The 14135-nt window shown below is 42.0% G+C and overlaps 1 protein-coding gene across 1 annotated transcript in view; it reads right to left on the reverse strand.

Moving 5' to 3' along the window:
- Positions 1 to 614: 614 nt before the first annotated feature.
- The window catches only part of LOC126100763 (serine protease inhibitor I/II-like), a 42137-nt gene continuing 28616 nt past the window's right edge, over positions 615 to 14135 (reverse strand). The window contains exon 4 of the mRNA XM_049911383.1: positions 615 to 828. The gene's annotated coding sequence lies outside the window, so the exon portion shown is untranslated. The remainder of the gene's footprint in view (positions 829 to 14135) is intronic.

Consider the following 14135-nt stretch of genomic DNA (forward strand, 5'->3'; position numbering starts at 1 on the left):
TTTATCACGTCAGTATAATTGGTATTTAAAAATTCTTGTCTTGTTGAAGAAGAACCGTGCCAGATGTGCGTTGAGTCATACTACCACATACAGAACAGCTACACTTGTGCTTTGTTGGTTTCGTAGGTTTTATAGTTGCTGGGGACTTACTTAATTAACTGTGTTAACGAAAATTTTCTTTCATTGTTTGTTGTTATTCCATGCAGTCAGATTGCGTACTAAAACTAGTCAGGGCCAGCCGTTTACGAGACTTGCGTAATCGGACTAACAGCTACTAAAAAAAAAAATATTTTCATTAATAATTAAGAAAGCCCCCATGCAAGCTTCAGTTTTATACTCAGCCTAGGAATCTTAGACCTTAATATATTAAATTAATTTCAACTTTATACATGTACCCGTTCCAGAGAAAAAGGTGTTTCTGTCAGTGTGACACACAGGCGGACAAAAAACTAATCCTACAAGGGTTCCGCTATTACGGATTGAAATACGGAACCTAAAAAGCTGTTTCTCGTAGCCTCGTCACAGTGTCTCCCAAATGTTTTCGTCGTCCCACCAGGTGAGGTCGTTGTTGACAGCAAATGGCAGAAAGGGAATAAATTAATAGTCCAACAGAGTTATGATTGACTATATTTATTTATTTATTTATTGTGACTCTGGAAACGCTGTGTTCTGAGCATACACTTCAGCATGCTACAAAGAAGCACATCGCCGCACAGATCTCCCATAACTGCGACGGCAACAGGGAATGATTGCCTGAACTTCTGACAACACGGCTGCCAACTTCTTTGGACCAACAGCTTGTTCTTGAAGATTACGGTTCCTGGGTCACTGTAGACACAATCCAGATAAAATATCATCTATCAGCAAGGGAAAAATTATTACAAGATTTATATACATATAGACATACATATGCACTAAATACAAGGAAAGAAAACACCAGAAAACATGAAATAATACAGCCGACACTAGAGTGATTTACAGGGCCACATAAATTAAAACTGATTTAAGTCTATGAGGAGTGTGACAGAAGCAAGGAGAACGATTTTCTAATCTACTAATGAGAATGATGTGGTGTCACCGCCAGACACCACACTTGCTAAGTGGTAGCTTTTAAATCGGCCGCGGTCCGCTAGTATACGTCGGACCCACGTGTCGCCACTGTCAGTGATTGCAGACCGAGCGCCGCCACAGGGCAGGTCTAGAGAGACGTCCTAGCATTCGCCCCAGTTGTACAGCCGACTTTGCTAGAGATGGTTCACTGACAAATTACGCTCTCATTCGCCGAGACGATAGTTAGCATAGCCTTCAGCTACGTCTTTTGCTACGACCTAGCAAGGCGCCATTATCATTTGCTATTTATCTTGTGATGCATGTACCATCAGACCGATGTTCACCAATTATGGATTAAAGTTAAGTATTCCAACAGCTACGACCTTTTTGCTAAAGTCTAACTTCCTTAAATGTTCCAGACCTCACGCCAGCCTGCGTGAGCTTAACGCGTGCCTTTCGGCTACCAATCATAGTGGCTTGGCTGTCTTGCCAAGTCACAACAAATGATTGTATTATCTACCAAAATTTTTATTTTTTTAAAAACAATATTGTCCGCTTCAAAGAAGTTGCCCTCGGCAGCTAACATCGGCGCGGTTGTTCCCAGTATTGGCATTGGCGCGGGAATACTTGAAATGGCAGAGCCTTTCGCATGTCGGTCACATTCTTTTGAACCTTCTCCAGAGTCTCAAAATGCCCTTTTGAGCCATTTCGTAATTTTGGGACTTGTTGTTGTTGTGGTCTTCAGTCCTGAGACTGGTTTGATGCAGCTCTCCTTGCTACTCTATCCTGTGCAAGCTTATTCATCTCCCAGTACCTACTGCAGCTAACATCCTTCTGAATCTGCTTAGTGTACACATCTCTTGGTCTCCCTCCACGATTTTTACCCTCCACGCTGTCCTCCAGTACTAAATTGGTGATCCCTTGATGCCTCAGAACATGTCCTACCAATCGATCCCTTCTTCTAGTCAAGTTGTGCCACAAACTCCTCACCAATTCTGTTCAGTACCTCCTCATTAGTTATGTGATCTAACCATCTAATCTTCAGCATTCTTCTGTAGTACCACATTTCAAAAGCTTCTATTCTCTTCTTGTGTAAACTATTTATCGTCCACGTTTCACTTCCATACATGGCTACACTCCATACAAATACTTTCAGAAACGACTTCCTGACACTTAAATCAATACTCGATGTTAACAAATTTCTCTTCTTCAGAAACAATTTCCTTGCCATTGCCAGTCTACATTTTATATCCTCTCTACTTCGACGATCATCAGTTATTTTGCTCCCCAAATAGCAAAACTCCTTTACTACTTTAAGTGTCTCATTTCCTAATCTAATTCCCTCACCATCACCCGACTTAATTCGACTACATTCCATTATCCTTGTTTTGATTTTGTTAATGTTCATCTTATACCCTCCTTTTAAGACACTGTCCATTCCGTTCAACTGCTCTTCCAAGTCCTTTGCTGTTTCTGACAGAATTACAATGTCATCGGCGAACCTCAAAGTTTTTATTTCTTCTCCATGGATTTTAATACCTATTCCGAACTTTTCTTTTGTTTCCTTTACTGCTTGCTCAATATACAGATTGAATAGAATCTGGGACAGGCTACAACCCTGTCTCACTCCCTTCCCAACCGCTGCTTCCCTTTCATGCCCCTCGACTCTTATAACTGCCATCTGGTTTCTGTACAAATTGTAAATAGCCTTTCGTTCCCCTGCCACCTTTAGAATTTGAAAGAGAATATTCCAGTCAACATTGTTAAAAGCTTTCTCAAAGTCTACAAATGCTAGAAACGTAGGTTTGCTTTTCCTTAATCTTTCTTCAAAGATAAGTCGTAGGGTCAGTATTGCCTCATGTGTTCCAATATTTCTACGGAATACAAACTGATCTTCCCCGAGGTCGGCTTCTACCAGTTTTTCCATTCGTCTGTAAAGAATTCGCGTTAGTATTTTGCATCTGTGACTTATTAAACTGACAGTTCGGTAATTTTCACATCTGTCAACACCTGCTTTATTTGGGATTGGAATTATTATATTCTTCTTGAAGTCTGAGGGAATTTCGCCTGTCTCATACATCTTGCTCACCAGATGGTAGAGTTTTGTCAGGACCGGCTCTCCCAACGCTGTCAGTAGTTCTAATGGAATGTTGTCTACTCCCGGGGCCTTGTTCCGACTTACAGGTCTTTCAGTGCTCTGTCAAACTCTTCACGCAGTATCATATCTCCCATTTCATCTTCATCTACACCCTTTTCCATTTCCATGATATTGTCCTCAAGAACGTCGCCCCTGTATAGACCCTCTATATACTCCTTCCACCTTTCTGCTTTCCCTTTTGGAACTTAGATCAGGTAAATAGAACAGAAACGCCTTTTGAGAATGATGGACGTGGTTGCGTAACGTGAGGTGTAATCACGATGCAACACCCACTTGTCTGCAACTTCCAGTATCACTCGATTCGCCCTTTCCCCAAGCCTTTCGAAGACATCTTTGTAAAACACTCGGTTGACAGTTTGTCCTGGACGAACAGTCTCACAAGAGCACGCGAACGTTTGATCTTTCCGTCGTTTCTTGAAGCTGAGGATCTCCATGAGCGAGGTTCATCTTCATCGTCTTGTCGGCCGTCCAAAAATTATTTGTCTCAGCGAATATTCCCCATAGGCCTGTTTCAACTTTTCAAAGCACGCACTTGCGGATTCCCCAAGTTTAACACAAAGCTTGATTGCATAACGCCAGCCGGTGTGGCCAAGCGGTTCTAGGCGTTCCAGTCCATTACCGCGCTGGTGCTACGGTATCATGTTCGAATCCTGCTTCGGGCATGGATGTGTATGATGTCCTTAGGTTAGATAGGTTTAGGTAGTTCTAAGTCTAGGGGACTGATGACCTCTGATGTTAAGTCCCATAGTGCTTAGAGCCATTTGAACCATTTGATGGCATAACGTTGTTCTAAATTCCCCTCTTCCATTTTCATAATACGCAACGAAACACAACCTCACTGATGGCGCTCCCAAAAATCACGTGATGGCTGTACGGAACTGAAACTCAGACTGAGCGTCTGGAAGGGATGAACACACCGGTCTACACGTGTAGAACAACACAGTGTTGCCAGATCGCTTGCATTGTTGTCAGTCTGGTTACTTTTCGCACACACCTCGTACATTCGTAGTAGCTTATGGATAAAAAAAACTATTGGCGTTTTTACTGTATCAATTCACTCAATAAACAGCGCATTTCTCTAAAACGTACGTCTCATAAAACGATTTGTGCACCATATAACAACAATAAGTGCAGCCTGTAACTTATGGCAGGGGGCTACAACGTTGGGATCATAGATTTACTTCAAAATTTGTACTCTTCTAGTAGGCCAGTAAAACAACATAATGTCCAAGTAATAAGGTGCACTAACCTGGAAATTCCGAGGAAACCCTAAGAGAAGTTGCACGTGTCTATTATGTCACTTACAAGTTTGTGCGTAGGTGCCAGCCGTTATAGTTCATCTACATCTACATTTATACTCCGCAAGCCACCCAACGGTGTGTGGCGGAGGGCACTTTACGTGCCACTGTCATTACCTCCCTTTCCTGTTCCAGTCGCGTATGGTTCGCGGGAAGAACGACTGTCTGAAAGCCTCCGTGAGCGCTCTAATCTCTCTAATTTCATGGTGGTCAACCGGTTGGTGTGTGAGCTTCGTCAGATGACCGTGCGTCAAGTTAGGGTAACACTCCCGCTCAAACATAATTTTGAATCTATATTTTTTCATCAATGATCATATTATTTTATTTGTATCACATTTGAGAGGTAATATAATTTAAAAAACGTCACGTATATGCACCAAGTTTTAGTGAATTTCGTGTTATTTGACTACTTACTACTTTTAATTAATTATTATAACAAATATATTTGTAACAGTCGACAGGTAAACGAAGAAACGCATACGTCCTGTGGCAGCACGAAAAGCATTGTTCAACATGGTGGCGTTGCTGTCAGGGTTCCTCCTAGCCATAATCCGTAGTTAGCGGTCATCCATTGCAGTAGTAGCCGTTTGGGCGGCCTGAGTGAGGCATGTCATCGACATTTCCTGTCTCTCTGTTTCTCCTCCATGTCCGAACAACGTGGATCTGGTTCACTCCGAGACGCCTAGTCACTCCCCTTGTTGAGAGCCCTTCCTGGCACGACGTAAAATACAGACGCGATCGAACCGCGGTATTGACCGTCTAGGCATGGTTGACCTACAGACAACGCGTGCCGTGCACCTCCTTCCTGGTGGAATGTCTGGAACTGATCGGCTGTCTAATAGGCGCTGCTCACGCACGGTTGTTTACATCTCTGTGCGGGTTTAGTGACATCTCTGAACGGTCAAATGCATTGTGTCTGTGATACAATATCCACAATTAATGTTTATCTTCAGGAGTTCTGGGAACCGAGGTATAAAAAACTTTTTTTTATGTGTGTACTTTGCACCACATGCTTCTAGCTGCAGACACAGAAGCCGGCTAACGTAACCGAACGAATAGTGTAGTTGCAATTTTTTTAATATCGCAGAATTTACACTTGTATTACAAAAATGAAGGCAACCTCCTGTTCTTCGACTACTGCGGATTTTGAACATCCTGACGATTCGAACCGCCTCCTCGTCCACGACCCTCTTGCAAAGCGCGAACGCTTACCAATTGTTTATCCTTGCAGTTTGTTCCACATTGTTAGTTGTATTCGATCGTAGCGGACGTCACATGACATCCGTCGAAGTTAATTGTTGATCCTTTCACTCAGTATTTTTTTTAATAGAGACCAGTCAGCTCCCTGACCGAACACGCTGAGTTACCGTGCCGGCTCATTTATCCACAATGATTTCGTACGGTCAGCGCATTCGCACAGATACATCACTTACGCATAAAACTTCTCTTGCGATTTCCTCGGAGTTGCTAGAGTAGTGAACCTTAGTACTTTCACATTATGTAGTTTTAATGGTCTACTAGAGGTGTACAAAGCTTGAAGTAAATCCGTGATCCCAACGTCGTGGCCTTCTCTTGTGAGTGGTCGGCGTAGGTGGCTACTATGCGGAGGACCCGGGTTCGATCACAGTTACTGATAGGGGATTTTCCTTCGTGGGAGGACTGGTACCAAGTGCATTCAGGTTCGCGAAGCCAATTGAGGATCTGCGTGACGGAGTAGTATCGTCTAAACGGTGTGGAAAGCTTGAAAACATCTACGTCTACATAACTGCTCTTCAATTCACCATTAAATGCCTAGCAGAGGTTTCATCGAACCACCTTCAAGCTATGTCTCTACCGTACCACTCTCGAACATCGCTGTGAAAAAAACTTACTGTGCGAGCTCTGATTTCTCTTAATTTATTACGGTGATCATTCCCCCCTTATGTAGATGAGTGCCAACAAAATATTTTTACACTCCTAGGAAAAAGCTGGTGATCGAAATTTCATGAGGAGATCCTGCCGCAACGAAAAACGCCTTTGTTGTAACGATTGCCATCCCAGTTCATGTATCATAGCAGTAGCGCTCGCTCCCCTGTTTCGCTATAATCCAAAACGAGCTGCCCTTCTTTGAACTTTTTCCATGTCCTCCGTCGATCCTGGTGTGAATCCCACACCGCTCAGTAGCACTCCAGAAGAAGACGCGCAAGCGTAGTGTTAGCAGCCTCTTCAGCATACCTGTTGCATTTCCTCAGTGTTCTCCGAATAAATTGTAATCTTTGATTTGCTTTCCACACAACATTACGCCTGTGATAATTTTAGTTTAAGCCTTTCTTAACTGTAATCCCAAAGTATTTAACTGAATTTACTTCAACAATGGCTCTGAGCACTATAGGACATAACATCTGAGGTCATCAGTTCCCTGGAACTTAGGACTACTTAAACCTAACTAACCCAACGACATCACATACATCCATGCCCGAGGCAGGATTCGAACCTGAGACCGTAGCGGTCGCGCGGCTGAATTTACTGCCTTTAAATTTGTGTGATTTATCGTGTAACGGAAATTTAGCGGATTCCTTTTCGTACTCCTGTGGCTGACTTAACACTTGTCATTATTTAGAGTCGATCGCCACTTTTCGTACCATACATATTTCTTGTTTAAATCGATTTGCAACTTGTTTTGGTCATCTCATGACTGTATAAGGCTGTAAATGACAGTGTCATCTGCAATCAATCTAAGATTACTACTCAGATTGTCTCCTAAATCGTTTATGTGGATCAGAAACAGTAAGAACCTGTGACACTTCTTTGGGGAACACCAGATATTACTTCTGTTTTTCTCGATGTCTTTCAGTCAGTTACTACGAACACCCGGGAGAGCGATACGCTGACCATAATACCGCATCCACACGACGCCGCGAGGGACAGGATGACACGGCGGCCGGTAGACTTCCGTTGGGCCTTTACGGCCTGGGCAAGGAGTTCCTTTTATGTCATCAACAATGTACAGGAAGAGTACTAACAACAACAGAGAGGAAATGTCTTGCTAGAGACGGTTTGCCCTTGTGAGTCTTTAGATCTGTATATCTTTGATACCTCACTTAGGAACTATCTGCATATGAAGTGACGTCTCTGAAAAAAGCTGGAACTGTAAGTAAGTAACTGGAAATACACCATATTCCCTACAATGCTAAAGGGTGGTCGTTAGTCAACACTGTACCGCAACAACGAAGTATAGGAAATAAAAGTTTACGAAGTACAAATTTACTTATGCCTACATGAAGGGAATATAGTTTGCGGCCAATGACGTGTAAAATTTCCGAGGATAAAAAAAATTTCTGTAACAACATACTAAAAATTTTTATTAAAAATGAAACTCCTCCAGCTGTACTTAAGATTTTATATTCATTTGGCTACTAGTTTCGACGTTGCGTCAACGCCATCTTCAGGCCCGTACACTTTGATGAAATCAATTGTGTGTGGCTGAGTACTAGAAGTCCACGGTGAGACCAATATGTGTTCCACATGGATGGCGGGCAGTAACAATGTACAGGAAGAGTACTAAAAGCAACAGAGAGGAAATGTCTTGCTAGAGACGGTTTGATCTTGTTGCTGAGTTACTGCCTTCCATCCATGTGGAGCACGTATTGGTCTCACCGTGGACTTCTAGTACTCAGCCACACACAACTGATTTCATCAAAGTGTACGGGCCTGAAGATGGCGTTGACGCAACGTCGAAACTAGTAGTGAAATAAATATAAAATCTAAAGTACAGCTGAAGGAGTTTCATTTTTAGTAAAAATTATACCAGCTGTGTCCCACCTTATCCAGTTTAAATATGGATGTACGAAGACATACTAAAATGGAGTTGATCATTTATGTAGACAAACCTGGTTAACATGATTCTACGAAGCATCTTTTTTCCATACATTGTATAAACACAATCTGTAAAGGAAATTCACTAAAACGTAACTACCAACAGAAAAGAATTGCTGTGAAAAACTAATCGGCTAGCGTGTAAAAAACTATAAACGAGTTCAAGGGGCACAATAACTCGGTAACACGGCGCGAAAATAATTTTTTATCCTGAAACCTCTTTCATCATTCTGAGAAAGTCGCCATCTTTTTTACCTGTTAGTAAGAGGGCAGATCCGTGAATTCAGCAGACGTCAAATCAACAGTTTTCGGAGATATGCTGGCAGTACTGAAATAATATGACACTCTGGAGAAGATACGTTAATGAATATAGCGCCTTAGACTTCCGTGGCGAGTGTCAATTTGCATAAAATCATGCTGGGTAATAGGCCGCCTCATTACGAAACACTACAAAGAACTACAATACCGTTTCGACTGCCTTTGCAACTGTCCTCTTCAGGGCACCTAACTGCAGTCAGTCGCTCTCAAGAGAACCGCTACCAAAATGGTTGAAACATCGTTGTTATGGTTGTTTCTGACGCTTCATAATGGCGCGGCCTAGTACGCAGAATAATTTTATTGAAATACGTTAACTGAGCTTTTCCAGTTTCTGGGTTTCACGGATGAAAGTATCTAATGTGGCTATTTGCCAGATTCTTGATCACGTATTTGTTTGTTTGTCGTATATTGTAGTGTATTACCTAATGTTCTATAATAGACTGTACTTTGTCTTTACAGCTCTATTTCTATATTTACGTCTGTTTATACAATAACGATGCTACGATTATCAATAAAGCAGATCGTTAATATTATTAGTAGTAGTACTACAACTAGCACTATCAGTAACATTATTACTCCTGCTATGGCTACTAGATTTACAGGTACCTATATCCCCCATAATGAGCGATGGTTACACAAGTATCAGTCCTTGTTATGATCACTGATCACTACGAACCATTTATGAAGTTTTTGTGCCAGCGGTTCCTCAGTGTCACTCAGTGGCTCATCACTTCATATTTGGGCGCTGTAGACATTGGTGTGAAAGAATCTGTTTTTGAGTTCCTCCTCTTCTGGGTGGGTAGCACTCTGCACATTCTCGTCTAGATGAGAGATCAAACAATGATGACTCTCTGGCGTATTTACTCTATCGTAGTCCCACATACACAGAATTGTAACTACACACTCTGAATTTCATCATCGTTCGCAGACCATGAGTGGCTGCACAAAACAGTCACAGACGACTAATCATTTTGAATAAATAGTTCAGCCACCTAAAAGTTGTATTCTGTGCATATTCGATTTGACAGACTGAGATGGCACTGCCATGTAAACCGAAAGAAAATCCGTTGAATAAAGAGAGTACTTCGGCAAAAATCCTAGTTTTCGTTTTATATAATCGTAACTTTTCAACAACGCTATAATCCTCCATAAAGATCCGCCTGATTAGCTGAGTGATAACGTGCTCGCCTCCCACGCAAGAGGGCTCGGGTTCGATTCCCGACCATGTGGGACGTTTCTTCCGCTCAGGAACTGGGTGTTGTGTTGACCTCGTCATCATTTGGCTCTGAGCATTATGGGACTTAACTTCTGAGGTCATCAGTCCCCTAGAACTTAGAACTACTTCAACCTAACTAACCTAAGGACACCACACACATCCATGCCCGAGGCAGGATTAGAACCTGCTACCGTAGCGGTCGCGCGGTTCCAGACTGTAGCGCCTAGAACCGCTCGGCCACTACGGCCGGCTCAGTTTTCTAAAGTCGTGAAATATACAGTTACTATTTTAAACATTTCTGTTTCATTCTCCTGGCATTCAAATAATCCAGGTGACCATTTGCGCAAACTCCTTTGCATGTGTTCGGTGTCTCCCGTTAACACGACCTGGCGTGGATCCTATACATCTAAACAGTACTCACTGATACAAGTGCCCCTGAGGGGCAGCAGGTCGTAGGCACTCTGCAGCTTGTATATGCCTTGTGTCTTGCCTATAATCCGGGCATCTGATTCGTATGCAAGGCGGTAGGTGCAGCAAAATTTAAGTTCTGGCTCGCTTCGAAAATTCTCACTGGTTAGACAAACTCATTCTTTTCTTGTTGTAAACCTCTCTGTCATTTTACTGGGTAGACGGTAAGCAGCACACCTGGTTGGTACACCCAGCTAGTTCGGTGAAACTTCACCAGGATCGGTGAACACTAAAGGATGCCTAGTCTCAGAGAACATTTTGTCTCTAACAAAAGTTTTTCCCCATTACGTGATCTATCAGTGGTACATGTTTGATGCTAAGTCTTTGAATTATGCCGTATAACATGAGAAACCGTCCTATTAGAGTCCCCGATTGACACTGGTTGCTAGTCCAGCGCCTTTAAACGCCTTCCTATTCAGGGTAATAAGTCTACATGACACTGAATCGATATCCATCAAAAAGCCTAAAAAAAGAGACAAAGCATTTTTTTCGCTCACAATCTATGGCTCCGGCTCTTCTTTAATTGCTTTCTATCGATTTATTTATTTTGGCTTTTGGCAGCTTTGACTATACAGCCAACGATAGTAATAATTGTACAGATATAACATAAATATTTGATTTAAATTAAACCGACATAATATAAACACTGTTGTTGAAGTACAAAATACTAAGGAGACTGCGTCACTCACAACTCTGTTTTTAGAATGGTTTCATACTGAGTATCTCATTCAAGACAGTTTGATTCTATACAAATAAATACAAAAGCCTCTCATTTCAAAAATACACAAAGGTCCTTCGTTTTCTTTTTCCAGGTACTAGGATGTCTCTGTAAGATTGGGGTACTCCTTTTAAATCTGTATATGAGCTTCTTTAAAGTATTCCTGTATCAAATAGAACCTACTTTCATCGAATCTGCAGAGTAGGGAGTTAAGGCTTGTAGGTAGCGAAACCCCTTGCAACCAGTTCTTCTTTGTTCTTTCTGTACGCCAGTATTATATGATTCAGACCGTCCATAGCAGCGTGAACCTGATCTCAACTTCCAGAAACCATGTGCCAGAAACAAACATTTTGATTGCGGAACTGATTTTATTCCCTTATTTATTTATGACACGCGCCTAATACAAGGCATCTTCAAATTGACCAGTATAATGTTGGTAAGTGGGTTTTCGGTGCCACGATCAAGGTATCGGCAAAAATAGACTGCCCTCGTTATACATATAATGAAAGTATAGTCTCAATATAGTGCTTCAGACCGAGGAACGAAGAACGTTGCCTTCAGCGTATTTACAATATGACGGACTATGTGCTATGTTAAAAAAATATTCAAATGGCTCTGAGCACTATGGGACTTAACATCTGAGGTCATCAGTCCCCTAGAACTTAGAACTACTTAAACCTAACTAACCTAAGGACATCACACACATCCATGCCCGAGGCAGGATTCGAACCTGCGACCGTAGAGGTCGCGCGGTTCCAGACTGAAGGGCCTAGAACCGCTGTGTATAGGCCTAATCTTGTCTTGCATCCGCTGGTCAATGCTACGCAGACCTACAAGTTTATCGGGCGTTACGTTTTCAGTATATGACGTGAGTACGTACTTGTTTCTGTCTATTTTACTACATAGGATGAGCGCAGAGTATTTTTGCCGATTCCTTAATCGTGGCACCCAAAATACACTAACACTGTACTGGTAAATCTGAAGATGCCTTGTATTTGCCGAAAGGCTGTTCATGAACAAATAAAGCAAAAAAATCAATTCTGCAACCAAGACTGTTGTTTTCACTACATTATATATACTGGTTGCTGTACAAACACGCCATAAAATGGGAATAATTCCAGAAACTTGCATTTTTATTAGATGTGAATGCGCTCGGTGATAACCGCAGCCCAGCCTCATAGAATAACGGACGTCACGTGACTTTATCTTAGTTTCAAACTGTCGAACCACGGTCGAGGAATGATATCCGGTTGTATGCCCTCGAGATATCTGTCCTTACGTTGCTGAGGTATACGTCATTCGTCGTTCCAGTCATGGTGGGCAGCTTTCTTCACCGTAGGTTTGAAATCAATGTGAGGGATTGGTCTTAGATGCAGTTGGTTTTAAATGGAATTTGATAAGTGATTGACTATTTCACTATGGAACATTAAATGATCTTTTATCCAGAGCAAATGTGCTCGAGGTCATTTGTCACTGAAATGTGATGGTCTCCAATACATCCAACCAATATCTGAAATCTGCTTAGTTATAATTCCAGTCTTGGATAACAATGTTTATTTGTAATCAGATTATTACTTTCGGTCGGTAATGATCATCTTCGGACCCGAGTAAATTGTGTTGCATTACACATATCACTCCATTACATATGATGGCGCAGTCAAAATCATTAGCCATTTAGGATTCGTTAGACAAATAAGATTATAGTGTGTGAAGAGCACCACTGCAGCGGACGAAACGCGCAAGAAGAGAGACTAAATTACACTCAGTGTCCTAAGTAAGTGTTACTCTGCTTGTCGAATTTTCGATGTTGTAATATCTGCAATATTCTCCGGGAGAACGTGTGGCCGGCAGCTGTGGCCGAGCGGTTCTAGGGCCTGCAGTCCGGAACCGCGCTGCTGCTACGGTCGCAGGTTCGAATTCTGCCTCGGGCATGGGTATGTGTGATGTCCTTAGGTTAGTTAGGTTTAAGCAGTTCTAAGTCTAGGGGACTGATGACCTCAAATGTTAAGTCCGATAGTGCTTAGAGGCATTTGAACCATTTTTGTGAACGTGTGTTTCACAACGAGTTTTATGTTGTGTATTTCTTAAAACCCGAACTTCATTATCTACAATAGCTCCACTGTCGAGGTAGTTTTCAGGTGAAAGTGGAATTATCTGATAGACACCGTTAGAGAATTGAAAAATATGTGTCCCAATACCTCTCCTCTTTTAAAGCAACTTGGGTATTTAGAAACTCACTGTGACCAATATCGTTCAGTAAATTAATATAGCACGTAACTGATATCCTTCCCCTTCCTTACATGATGTGTTAATTATGAAGCCAGGGTTGCACTAAAGAGGATGTCAAATGTATACCTAAAGCAAGGTCCAGGGAACGTACAAAAAAATGCAAACACCAAAGACACAACATATTACAAGGTCTCATAAGATGTTGGACAACTGTCGGCATTCAAAACGGCTACTAGGCAGAATGGATAAATAAAGGGCCTGTAAGATTTTCCAGTAAATCTTGTATCATTATTCCTGCATAGTACTGGCAAATGTAGGTAACAACAACAGTGTATAGCGATCACGCACCTTCTCTCCAAATTGAACTACAAAGGCTCAGTTCAAATAGTTCAAACGGCTCTAAGCACTATGGGGCTTAACATCTGAGGTCATCAGTCACCTAGAACTTAGAACTACACTTCTGGCCATTAAAATTGCTACACCAAGAAGAAATGCAGATGATAAACAGGTATTCATTGGACAAATATATTATACTAGAACTGACATCTGATTACATTTTCACGCAATTTGGATGCATAGATCCTGAGAAATCAGTACCCAGAACAACCACCTCTGGGCGTAATAACGGCCTTGATACGCCTGGGCATTGAGTCAGACAGATCTTGGATGGCGTTTACAGTTACAGCTGCCCATGCAGCTTCAATACGATACCACAGTTCATCAAGAGGAGTGACTCGCGTATTGTGACGAGCCAGTTGCTCGCCCACCATTGACCAGAAATTTTCAATTGGTGAGAGGTCTGGAGAATGTGATGGCCAGGGCAGC

Source organism: Schistocerca cancellata, chromosome 9 (genome assembly GCF_023864275.1).
Source record: "Schistocerca cancellata isolate TAMUIC-IGC-003103 chromosome 9, iqSchCanc2.1, whole genome shotgun sequence".
In the NCBI taxonomy this organism is placed as follows: Eukaryota; Metazoa; Arthropoda; class Insecta; order Orthoptera; family Acrididae; genus Schistocerca; species Schistocerca cancellata.